General features: G+C 41.7%; 1 protein-coding gene across 8 annotated transcripts in view; it reads right to left on the bottom strand.

Annotated features, from left to right (window-relative positions):
- Positions 1-11825, bottom strand: part of ZNF471 (zinc finger protein 471) — a 43470-nt gene that overhangs the window by 16816 nt on the left and 14829 nt on the right. Inside the window, exon 1 of one of the 8 annotated variants that reach the window (XM_037745031.1) lies at positions 2912-3022. The exons of 4 other annotated variants lie outside the window; for them this stretch is intronic. The gene's annotated coding sequence lies outside the window, so the exon portion shown is untranslated. 3 more of the 8 variants (XM_017546647.2, XM_037745032.1, XM_037745033.1) reach the window with 3 other exon arrangements.

The following is an 11825-nucleotide window of genomic DNA, read 5'->3' as shown; positions in this document are numbered from 1 at the left end:
TTCACCATGTTGACCAGGATGGTCTCGATCTCTTGACCTCGTGATCCACCCGCCTCGGCCTCCCAAAGTGCTGGGATTACAGGCTTGAGCCACCGCGCCCGGCCTAGCTTTTGTTTCTTACTGAAGCTCTTGGATTGGGGACAGGAATTCTATTCCACCATTCCTATCCCAGCAACACACAATTCCAAACAGCCACACTCATAAAGAATCCAATCCTATCAATCTTCCAAGTAGTCTCTCCATACACAGCAGTTATACAGGGCCACAATTATAGGTATACAGGGTGACATACAAACACTAACACAGGTTTCCTGGTCACACAGAGGACACAATCACAAGTATCCCAAAACAAGCACATATACAGAGTGACATTTCCATTGTCTGAGAACATGAATGTAAGCACACATGGTGATTCACCAACACCTTCACACATAGCCCCAATCTTATTTCTCTCACACACACAGCTCACTGTCCCTTATCTCTGTCTCACTCACACATGCAAGGTCCACAACCTCACAAGTTTATATTTGTAAAGCCTTTTGAGTAACACACCATGGTTCACATAGTTTCTTTCTCACCCATTTTAGTCTCTGACACAACCACATCACTAGTCTTTCCCTCTTTCACACATACAAACATGATGGTCTCTCATACATACACATCCAATGGTACCTTTCAGAGGCCTCAATTACTCACATACTCCAGTATGTCACACAGATACACAAACACACTCTGGCCTCTCACATTCCAACTGCTTTATCAAAGCACACAAAATACGTAACGGTCACTCTCACTCCAATCTTTTTCATACTGTGATACATTCTCCCACAACCTCCCAGGCCAGACACAGAGATATACTCCAGTCTCTCACATACCTACTGATCTCTCACACACTCACACCAACATACCTCAGTCTCTCACAATCACTGAACTCTCAGTCTAGTTTCTTGCTTTTACTCAGACACACACATGATCTTTCCCAGACTACAGGGAGTCCCATACTTGTTAATCTTTTACACAGGCACATCTATTTCTCTCACACATTGATATACCCTGGTCTCGCACTCTGGGTTCTCACAATCCAGTCCCTGATAACACGCTCAGGTGACAAAGAGGAAAAACAAACTGTTTCTCCTACTCTACTCTCACAACACAAAAGTTATAAGACCAGATGTGTGGGGGTCTTCAAACACACACACCAGGCAAGCAATAAATTCTTCAGTGAATACCAGTTGGGTGACCTCTTGGGTAACTCAATTCTGACACTATCTACCTGTAGATAGCATAAGATGCCAGAGGTTGAGGGCTCAGTCCTAGAAAATTGCTCCCCACTTCCAATGCCAATTGCGAGCCCCAGGTTGTTTTACCTGTGCTTCAGACTGACTGGCTATAAATCAGGGTTCCTATGCCCCCGTCCTTGCATTCAGTTAGTTTGCTAGGGCAGCTAACAGAACTTAGGGAAACATGTTTGTAATGATAAAGGATATTACAAAGGAAGTGAAGAAATGCATAGGACAAGGTTATGTAGGGTAAGGCTCATCTTACAGGAGCCTCCATTGTTAAGCTATCTGGAAGTGTGCTGAACCCAGTCCTCTTAGGTTTTTATGGACACTTCATTCCTTAGGCATGACTGGTTAAATCACTGACCACTGATGATCAGTTTAACCTGTGGCTCCCTTTCCTCTCCCTGGAGATTGAGGATGGGGCTGATAATCCCAACCCTCTAATCTTGCCTAGGTCGTTCTGTTCACCAGCCCTTACCATGATCTACCTACAGGCTGCCAGCCTACCAATCATTAGCATACAAAAAGATACTTAATACTTTGGAGATTCCAAGGATATTAGAAGTTGTATGCCAAAAAACATAACTTTGACTCATACTTTGATCGCCTCCCTCTCTCTAACAAACTCACCGCAACAAACCCGTCTCACTCTTTGGACTCTCACAGTTTAGTCTTTTTTTCTCTCACACACACACCAGCCTCTCAAGGAGCCTCACATAATGACAGGTCTTTCACACACAAGCACATGCTCATCTCTCTCACACTCACTGGTCTCACGCTCTGGTCTATCACACACACACACACACACGAACACACCTGGTCTCACACTCTGGTCTCTCACAGTCTGTCAGGCACACATACAAACCACTGCCTCACACACTGACAGGTCTTTCACCCAAAACACCCATTTCTCACACTCACCAGTCTCCCTTTCACATGTCAACACACTAGAGTCCCACACTTCGGCCTCGCACAGTCTCCTTTTCTCTCTCTCTCACACACACACCGGCCTCTCATGGAGCCTCACACACCAATCAACCGGTCTTTCACACACAGCCACACGCCCATCTCTCTTACATTCACTGGTCTCTCACACTCTAGCCCGTGTCACTCTCTTACACGAATACATCCTGGTCTCGTGCTCTGGACAGTGTTACACACCCACACACCCCGTATCCTCTCAGAGCCTCACACACTCGTCTCTCACACGCAGACACACTCCCCTGTCACACTCACTGGTCTCTCACACTGACCCGTCTCGCTGTCACACACGAACGCACCCTGGTCTCACACTCTGGACTCCCGGTCTGACACACACACAGACCGCACCCGCTCACGGAGCCTCACATGCTGACCGGTCTTTCACACACAGGCACACCCCCATCTCTCCCACAGCTCACTCCAGTGGTCCCGCCGCCCCGAGCCGCCCCGAGAGCCCACCAGCCCCGAGCCGTGGCCTCCGCCCCGCAGACTCGAGTACGCGCGCCGCGCGGGCCTCTGGGAAATGTAGTCGTCAAGGGGACAGAGGACACTGCGGGGCCTTCGCGACTCGGGTCTGAGACGCCCGCCTTGCCTGCCCCTCCAGGCCCTGTCCTTGAGCTCGGACTCCCAAACCACCCAAAACAAACCCCTGGCCTCGTCTGGCACCCAGAAGCTCTCATCCGAAGGACTTCGTGAGTCGACGCCGGAACCCCCATTGCGCAGGCGCCGGCCTTTCTCCAGGGGCCGGGCGCGAGGGGCGGAGACGAGGCGTGGCCTAGCGTTGAGGGGCCTGTCCTCGGGCGGCTGTGAGTGGGAGGGACCCTAGAGACAGAGCGGGCGTTTCTGCGCAGTGCGTGATTATGCGAGCGGGACTTGGCCTACGGTTTCCCGCGGGTAAGAGCGGGAGTGTACGCAGGCGCAAAAATTGCACTCTCCCCTCTCCTCGCCTGGAGACCAGAAGCGTCCCTAGTTACCGGTTCCTAAGACCTCGGAAGGAAGCGCGCGGCGGCTGAGCCCCAGGTGTGAGCACGTGTGCGGCTTTGTGATGCTGTCTGTGCCCCTGTGACCGCGATGTCATTCGGAGTACGGCCTTCTGTGCCTGTCCGTGGGAGTGTGATTATCTTTCTGTGTTAAGCTTTTTGGAGTAAGAACAGCGACTCGGAACCCCGCCCGTGTTGTGACTCTGACAAATTAATACCTCTCTCAGCTGCAAAATGAGAATGTCATTGTTAGTGCTCAGAGATAGTGAATAACACGACGTTTTTGGAACCAGTCTGCTAGGATTAAACCGCGTTCTGCAACTTAATAAAATGGAAATGGTCCCTGTTTTAGGGAACTAAGAAAACTGTAGCATTAGTATTGGAAGGTGGGACAAACAAGGAAAAGCAATTCAAGGGGATACAGCAGATGGAAAAAAAAAAAATCCCTGCCCTCTTATTGCAGAGTTTACTTTGAAGTGGAGAAAAGCAAGCCACGAATGTGTAAGTTAGAGAGTCTGATGAACAGTAAAAAGGGCTATGGAGAAATATAACACAGAGAAGTTTGTATCGTATACATTTTTTTTCTGTCGTCTCTTATAATGTCTTAACATCTCAAATAAGCCTTTCTGCAGCAGATACCAGGAGGGGCCTCTACTCCAATTCAATTCTGAAGTTACCTGGAGATAGCATCAGATCCTACAGGATTAGACAGCTCAGTCCCACCAGATGGTACCCCACTTCTTATGCCAATTTCAAACTCCAGATTGTTTTACCTGTGTTTCTGACAGATGTGCTATAAATTGGGGCTCCCACAACCCGCTCCTTGGGTTCAATTAATTTGCTAGACCAGCTCACAGAACTCGGGGAAATACTTATGTTTACTGGTTTATTACAAAATATATTTTAAAGGATATAAATAAACAACCAGATGAAGACACTTCTAGGGCAAGGTCCGAGAGAAGCCCTTAGGGCAGGAGCTACCGTTGCCCGTGGAATTGGGGTGGACCGCCCTCCCAACATGAGGATGTGTTTTTGTCTACCTTCTTGGAAGCCACTTGAACTCAGCCCTTTTCGGTTTTTATGGAGGTTTCATTATGTAGATGTAATTGATTAAATCACTGGCCACTGGCAATCAACTCAATTTTCAGCCTCTCTCTTTTCCCGGAAGCAGAGGGTGGAGCTGTGAGTTCCAATCCTCTGAGCACATGGCTGGTTCCTCTGGCAACTAGCCACCACTCCCCCCAAATATTGGGATTATCCTGCAAGTTTCCAAAAATCACCACATTAACATAAACTCGTGTGGCTGAACTACTATCTTTCACCTTTATGGCTCTGGAGCTGTTCTGGAGCTTTTTCAGTAACCAGGAAAAAAATGCCAAATATTTTAACAAAAGATACTTTGCTGTACTCATTTAGGAAATTAGAAGGGCTGTAGGAACTGTGAGCCATGAACTGTACCTTTCTTTCTAACTCCACATTCAGTGATGTCACATTTGTAGATTGAAATCCCCCACAAGGGGAGTATTTACAGTATGGAAATACAGCCTACATTGCTCAAGGATGGGGATACATTCTGGGAAATGAGTTCTTAAGCAATTTCCTAAGAACCTTGTTGTGCAAACATCATATAAATGTACTTACACAAACCTAGATGGTGTAGCCTACTACACAGGCTATCTTTGGGCTGTAAAACCCTATAGAACCAGGAAGAGCTGATGTTGCAGAGGAAGTCCCACAGCTCTCTGCTGGAGAATTCTCTCTTCCTCCAGAGAATCTGGTCTTTTTTTCAATTTAGGCCTTCAGCTGCTTAGATGAGGTCCATCCACATTAGAGAGGGCAATGTGTATTATGCAAATTCTGCTGATTTGAATGTTAATTTCATTCAAAAATGCTCTCAGAAACACCCAGAATAATGTTTGACCAAATATCTGTCCCAGCCAAGTTGACACATAAAATGAAGCATCACATATTTTATTACACAATGGGGCTACAAGTCCATCATCGTGAGTGTACCAAGTACAGGGACACTGGAAAAGAATTCATTGAGGGGAGATAGCTGAGCTCATCAGGCAAATGAGATGAGGAATGGTGTTTCTGGGCAAAGAGAACACCACACTCCAAAGAATAGACTCACATCACTGTGGCCTCATTGGAGTTTACAAAAGCAAGAAAAGAAGGGATGGGAGATTCTCCTGGAAGGATAAGGATCAACTTGAGAGGCCCTTGTGAGCCACATTCAGCGCTGTCATCCTCTTTTACGGTTGATGGGGAGCCCCTGAAGTCTTCTGAGTCAGGTACAACCTTGATTAAATTTGCATCATCTTGGGGGCAGGATGGAGAATGAAAAGGCAGAAAAATGAGCCAGAGGGCTGGCTCGGGGTCACTGGCTCTACTTACTGGAATATATCTAGCAAAGACTTTGGCATTTCTCCACATTCAATTCCACTCTACATCATCAAGTGCACAATCCAAAACCAATCACATGGTCAATGTTTGCATGCAAGAAAATAAAAGATGACACTTTCTAAAAAAGGTATAAAACTCAGCCACTAAACCTGCAGATTCTCCCTCAAGGAAGGTGATTCTGTTTGGCTTGCTAAGACGATCTTCTGAGGGAGGTATGATTCTTCTTTTGGCTTTTAAAAATTGTACTAAAATATACATAACATAAATGTACTGTTTTAACAATTTTTAAGTGTACAGGGAAATGGGAATTAAGTACATCAGATCATGCCATCCATATCCAGACATTTTTTATCCGAATCAGAAACTGTCCCCATTAAACAATAACTTTCCATTCTCTCCACCCCAGCCCTTGGAAACCACCATTCCACTTTCTGTCTCTAAGCATATGACTATTCAAAATGCCTCATGTAAGTGAAATCCTGCATTATTTGTCCTTTTGTGTCTGGCTTCTTTCACTTAGCTCGGGTATTCATGTTCATGTTGTAGCACCTGTATTACATTTCTTCTTTATGGCTAAATAACATTCCATCATGGATATACCCCATTTTATTTATTCATTCATCAGTTATGGACATTTGGGTCATTCCTACACTTCGGCTATGGTTTTTAAGGCTAGTATGAGCATTCATGCACAGGCTTTTGTGTGGATATCCCTTTTCACTTCTCTTTAGTAGTCTGGAGTGGAATTGTGGGGTCATATGATGGGCAGCTCCAAAATAAGTTCAGTGACTCAGGGACAGCAACAATAAACCTAAGCTCTTATTTCTGCCTGCCATTCTAGGCTGTTGTTTTCTTATATATGCTAAACTCTATGTTTGACCTTGTGAGAGTCTGCCTGCCTGTTTGCCAAAGCAGTTGTCTAAAAAAGCAAAAGCAGTAACAAAAGAACAATCCTGACAAATCGATACAGGTCACATTACTCTGAAGTCCGTATATCAGTCGGCAGGTATGAAAGTGGCTTACGTATGCAAGTGGGTTGCTGTTATTTTCTTCTGAAGTTTAAGTTTAGGTCTAGCTTCAGTTCGCAGGGCTTTAGGAAAGCAAGCTTAGTTTTTGATGACTCCAAATTAGGAAAAATAAGGTAAAAAGGGGAAAAAAATTTGAAAACATTATATTGAAGACTTATAGCCAAGAAAAATTAGAATTCGGTCCAAATTGTAGAAGATAATACAAATTGAAAAACATTAGTCAAGACTAGACTCTAACAACAGGAATACTATAGTTTCTGAAACATAATTTTTCTCTATCCATTTTCCCATTTTTACTAACAGCAAATCATGATAGGGCTGGTTTGCTTTATTATACTTGGTCTGATTATTTGTATACAGTACAACAATTTTTTTTTTTTTTTGAGACAGAGTCTCGCTCTGTCACCCAGGTGGGAGGGCAGCAGCACAATCCCAGCTCACTACAACCTCTGCCTCCCAGGGTGAAGTGATTCTCCTGCCTCAGCCCCCAAAGTAGCTGGGATTATAGGTGCGTACCACCAGGCCCAGCTAATTTTTGTATTTTTAGTACAGACAGGTTTTACCACGCTGGCCAAGCTGGTGTCAAACTCCTGACCTCATGATCCACCTGCCTCGGCTTCCCAAAGTGCTGGGATTACAGGCATGAGTCACCGTGCCTGGCCGAATATATATATATATTTTTTACATAGGATTTTAAATTGTCTTTGTTGGAACTTTGTTCCATAAAATAAATCTGAGATAAGACTTTTTTTAAAAAGTTGAGCCCAGCCATAAATTTGTATCATCAAATATTTATGAGTTGGGTGAATTCCTCTCCTTTTGAGGTTGCAAGGTAAACTTGGGGCCTGTCAGAAGGTGACATTCCTTACTTACCACAGGTCAGGAACCCTGTACAAGAACTGTGTAGCCTAAGGTATGCAGTCAGTTTTTCCAAGGGGCTTTTATTGGCTCCAGAAGTCAAGTTTGATTCCTTAAAAAAAAGCAAACCATTACAGTCAAAGCCTTGGTAAAATAACTAGTTTCACAAATTTTATCTTCTTACAAATGAAAACAGATTCTTATTGTGCTTAAGCAAATAACCATATTATTGTAAGTTAAGAATACTCACAGTTTCCAAATTCTGTAGAAATCAGGTGGTAGAGAGAAACAAAAATGCTCCAAATTTTTTATAGGACTCTAAAATACTCAATTGTTAAAAGCTGTAGATAGTTTAAAATAAAAGTTTTCTTAACTCTGAAAAATAAAGGATCAGCAACATTTTAAGCAAAAAGTTAAAAAGATTACTTCAGACTTCTATTAGTTTATTCTATGCCGTTAATTCCTGTTCTGCTTGATATTAATGAACATTTCAGCCTCCATGAGTCCTGAAAGATTTTCCTCTATTTTGATGTCACAGTCTCCAAAGTTAATATAAACCTGCATTCAAGGCCAGGCATGGTGGCTCACACCTGTAATCCCAGCACATTGGGAGGCCGAGGTGGGTAGATCACTCGAGGTCAGGAGTTCAAGACCAGTCTGGCCAACATGGTGAAACCCTGTCTCTTAACAATTAAAAAATTATTAACAATTTAAAAATTGTTAACAATTAACAATTAAAAAATAATTAGCCAGGAGTGGTGGTAGACACCTGTAATCCCAGCTACTCAGAAGGCTGGGGCATGAGAGTCCAGGAAAAAGACATAATTTATCATTTGATTTTGTAAAGTGTGACAAATATCAAAGGTTTTAAACACTTGATATTCCACAATAGGATCACAGATCATTGTAAAATAAGTCATTCATTTAACCGAAGTGATAACGCAAGTGATAACCTGAGCTGGGAGGTGAAGGCTGTAGTGCGCCGAGTCCCCACCACTGCACACCAGCCTGAGCACCAGAGCAAGACCCTGTTACATAAAAAGAAAAAAAAGCCCTGAATTCAAGAGCACCTGTTAGAATTTTATAGCTGATTATAAAACCACCTTCTAAGAGAACCAAAACAAAGACAGCAATTGTCCGTAGATAACAAAAAGTTTTAGGAGAGCAAAAAAGACACAATTCATAAGGAAATTTATTACCTCTATGACACACGATTTAACATAACAATTATAATTATTACTGATAATGTACATTAATTCATATCAAAATTATAGGTGTTTCCCATAATTTTGGAACACATACCAATAACATTTATACAAATACAGCCCAAAGAAAACTAAATACCATTTTATATTTGACAATGCTTCCTGTATAATTTTTATGTCTAATAAGCCAAATATGTCATTTTTGGACTTTAAAAAACCTAGTATCTTAAAGGATTAATTAGGTCAGAAAAAGACATAATTTTATCATTTGATTTTGTAAAGTGTGCCAGATATCAAAGGTTTTAAAAACTTGATATTCCACAATAGTATCGCAGGTCATTGCAAAATAAGTCACTCATTTAACCAAAATGGTAACTCAAGGATTTCAAAACAAGTTGAAACCCTTCATTCTTTGAGAAAGGACGCTTAATTTTCCAAACAATAAGCCCTAATAAAAGCAGCATAGGCTGACTGCGGTGTCTTCCACCTGTAATCCCAGCACTCTGTGAGGCCAAGGCGGGTGGATCACTTCAGGTAAGGAGCTCAAGACCAGCCTGACCAACATAGTGAAACCTCGACTCTACTAAAAATACAAAATTAGCCGAGTGTGGTGGAGCATGCCTATAATCCTAGCTACCTGGGAGGCTAAGGCAGAAGAATCACTTGAACCCAGGAGGCAGAGGTTGTAGTGAGCTGAGACTGTACCATTGCACTCCAGCCTGGACAACAAGAGCAAAACTCCATTTCAAAAAAAAAGCATAAAGCCAATTAAATTTGTTCTCCAAAATTTTATAAACAATCTATAAAATTTTAATCTTGATCATAAGATTATAACTTTCACAGGCCTTTATAAGATTTATATCTTTATTAAGGAGTCAGTTAATGCTTCAAGAAAATCTTGTTAATCTGACACAGGGGCCCATATGCTGGTCTTGCATCAGTGTGCCTTTGACATTAGTGGTTAATTTACAGAGAAACTGAACTTATTTTCTCTCTCAAAATTGGCCCTTACAATCTCATATGCCCACCTCTCCCGCTATAGTCCCTGGGCTTTAAGTAATTGAACAGGTTTAATTTCTGGCCCTGTGTCTCAGGAGTGCAGTTTATTTTGATGGGCATCTTCTACTGGGCCAGAAGATGAAGGTTGAATTGCTGTCAGTATTTAAGATTTGGCAGGACTTTGTGTCTTTTTTAGACCCAGGAGTCAAAGTCCTGTAACTTAATGTCACAAGAACTTTAAAAGCACATATAGGAAGATACATGGACATATAACCTTAATTAAAAAAAAAATTTTTTTTTTGGACACAGTGTCTCTCTGTCACCCAGGCTGGAGTGCAGTGGCGTGATCCTGGCTCACCGCAACCTCCACCTTCTGGGTTCAAGTGATTCTCCTGCCTCAGCCTCTTGAGTAGCTGGGACTACAGGCGTGTGCCACCACACCTGGATAATTTTTTGTATTTTTAATAGACACAGGGTTTCAGGGTATTAGCCAGCATGTTCTCAAACTCCTGACTTCATGATCCACCCGCCTCGGCCTCCCAAAGTGCTGGGATTACAGGTGTGAGCCACTGCACCCAGCCAAAAAAAAAAAGAAATTTTTAATCTCAGTTTTTCTTTCTAAGCAAACCAAACTGAACATGGCATAGGAATTATTTTAATAAAACATAAAATCTGTTAGGTCAGTTACCAAAAGGCAAAAGAAATGACCTTATGCAGTGCACAAAACATTATGTTGGAAGAAAACGTGTTTCCTTTAGACCTTTAAGAAAAACACTGTTAGCATCAGGCCCCAAAAAGAAGAACAAACAAACAAACAAACAAACAAAACAAAGCAAAACAAAACACAGAACCTAAGGAAAATAAACTTACATGAGCTGAAAGTGAGTTGAAGTTTTTTTTGTATATCAAACCCAATCTCCAGACAGACCATTACAATTTTCCTTTAATTATGGACAACTGAATCATATAAAAGTTTATTTTTAAATAAACATTCTTGTTGTGACTTATGTAGACTATTCATTAAATGCTTGGACTTTCTGGTTTGTCCTGAACATTCCTCCCTCTTAAACAAGTCATTTTATTCTGTGGCTAAATTTACAAGATTCTTTCTCATATAAAATTATTTCTCTTTAAATTTTCTTACCAAAAAACCTCTCTATTTCTATGACTTTCTTTACATCTCTCTTATTTCCTGGTTCCTTTTACCCTGCTTTATAAGTCACCTTTAAATAATCTTTGAATTAGACAAAAAATTGTTCATCCTTTTTAAAAGAACAAACCATTTTGTAAAAAAAGTTTTCCTACAACATGTTTTTATTGAAAAATACCCAAATAATGAAATACCTATTATTTAATTTAACTTTAGATTCTAAATCATGTAATTTATCTACAAGTATCCCATTACATATACCTAATTATCTTAATAATTTACCTAGATTATTTATGAAAACTGTGATAGACATCACTTAAAGTTTTGAAACTGCCATAACTGAGACAGTGATAAAGATCTGACCTAACTGTCTCCCTCTTGCTTCTAACCTCTAAGCTGTCCTTGGTTCCTTCCTGGGTGTAGGCTGAACTAACTTTGGGAGGAACTTAGCTTATAGTTTAGCTTTGAAACAAAGATAATAAGTCCTTTTCCAAAACAAACCTCCTTACTGCCTGTGCACTAGATTGCCTAAAGCCACAAGATTATAAGTTATGGTAATGTTACTAAAGATTTAGCTATTATCATTAAACCAATATCAACGTCTTACTTTTTAAAGATTACATAAGCAAAGAACATTCTGTCTTGGGCTATGTTTATAGTTTTGTAATCCCTATGTCAAATGTTGACACCTTATAGTATTTGGCAGGGATAAATATGAAATTCCATGGTCAATAAATGCAAATAAAAATGTATGCTGGCTATTTTTAAGACATTTCTAATATTACTTTTCCAATAATTTTAGAGCTGGCTTATTTATTAAAGATTTTACGGGCCGGGCACGGTGGCTCAAGCCTGTAATCCCAGCACTTTGGGAGGCCGAGGCGGGTGGATCACGAGGTCAAGAGATCGAGACCATCCTGGTCAACATGGTGAAA

Source organism: Cebus imitator, unplaced genomic scaffold, assembly GCF_001604975.1.
Source record: "Cebus imitator isolate Cc_AM_T3 unplaced genomic scaffold, Cebus_imitator-1.0 Scaffold190, whole genome shotgun sequence".
NCBI classification, from domain to species: domain Eukaryota; kingdom Metazoa; phylum Chordata; class Mammalia; order Primates; family Cebidae; genus Cebus; species Cebus imitator.
This window is presented reverse-complemented; position numbering and strand designations above follow the sequence as displayed.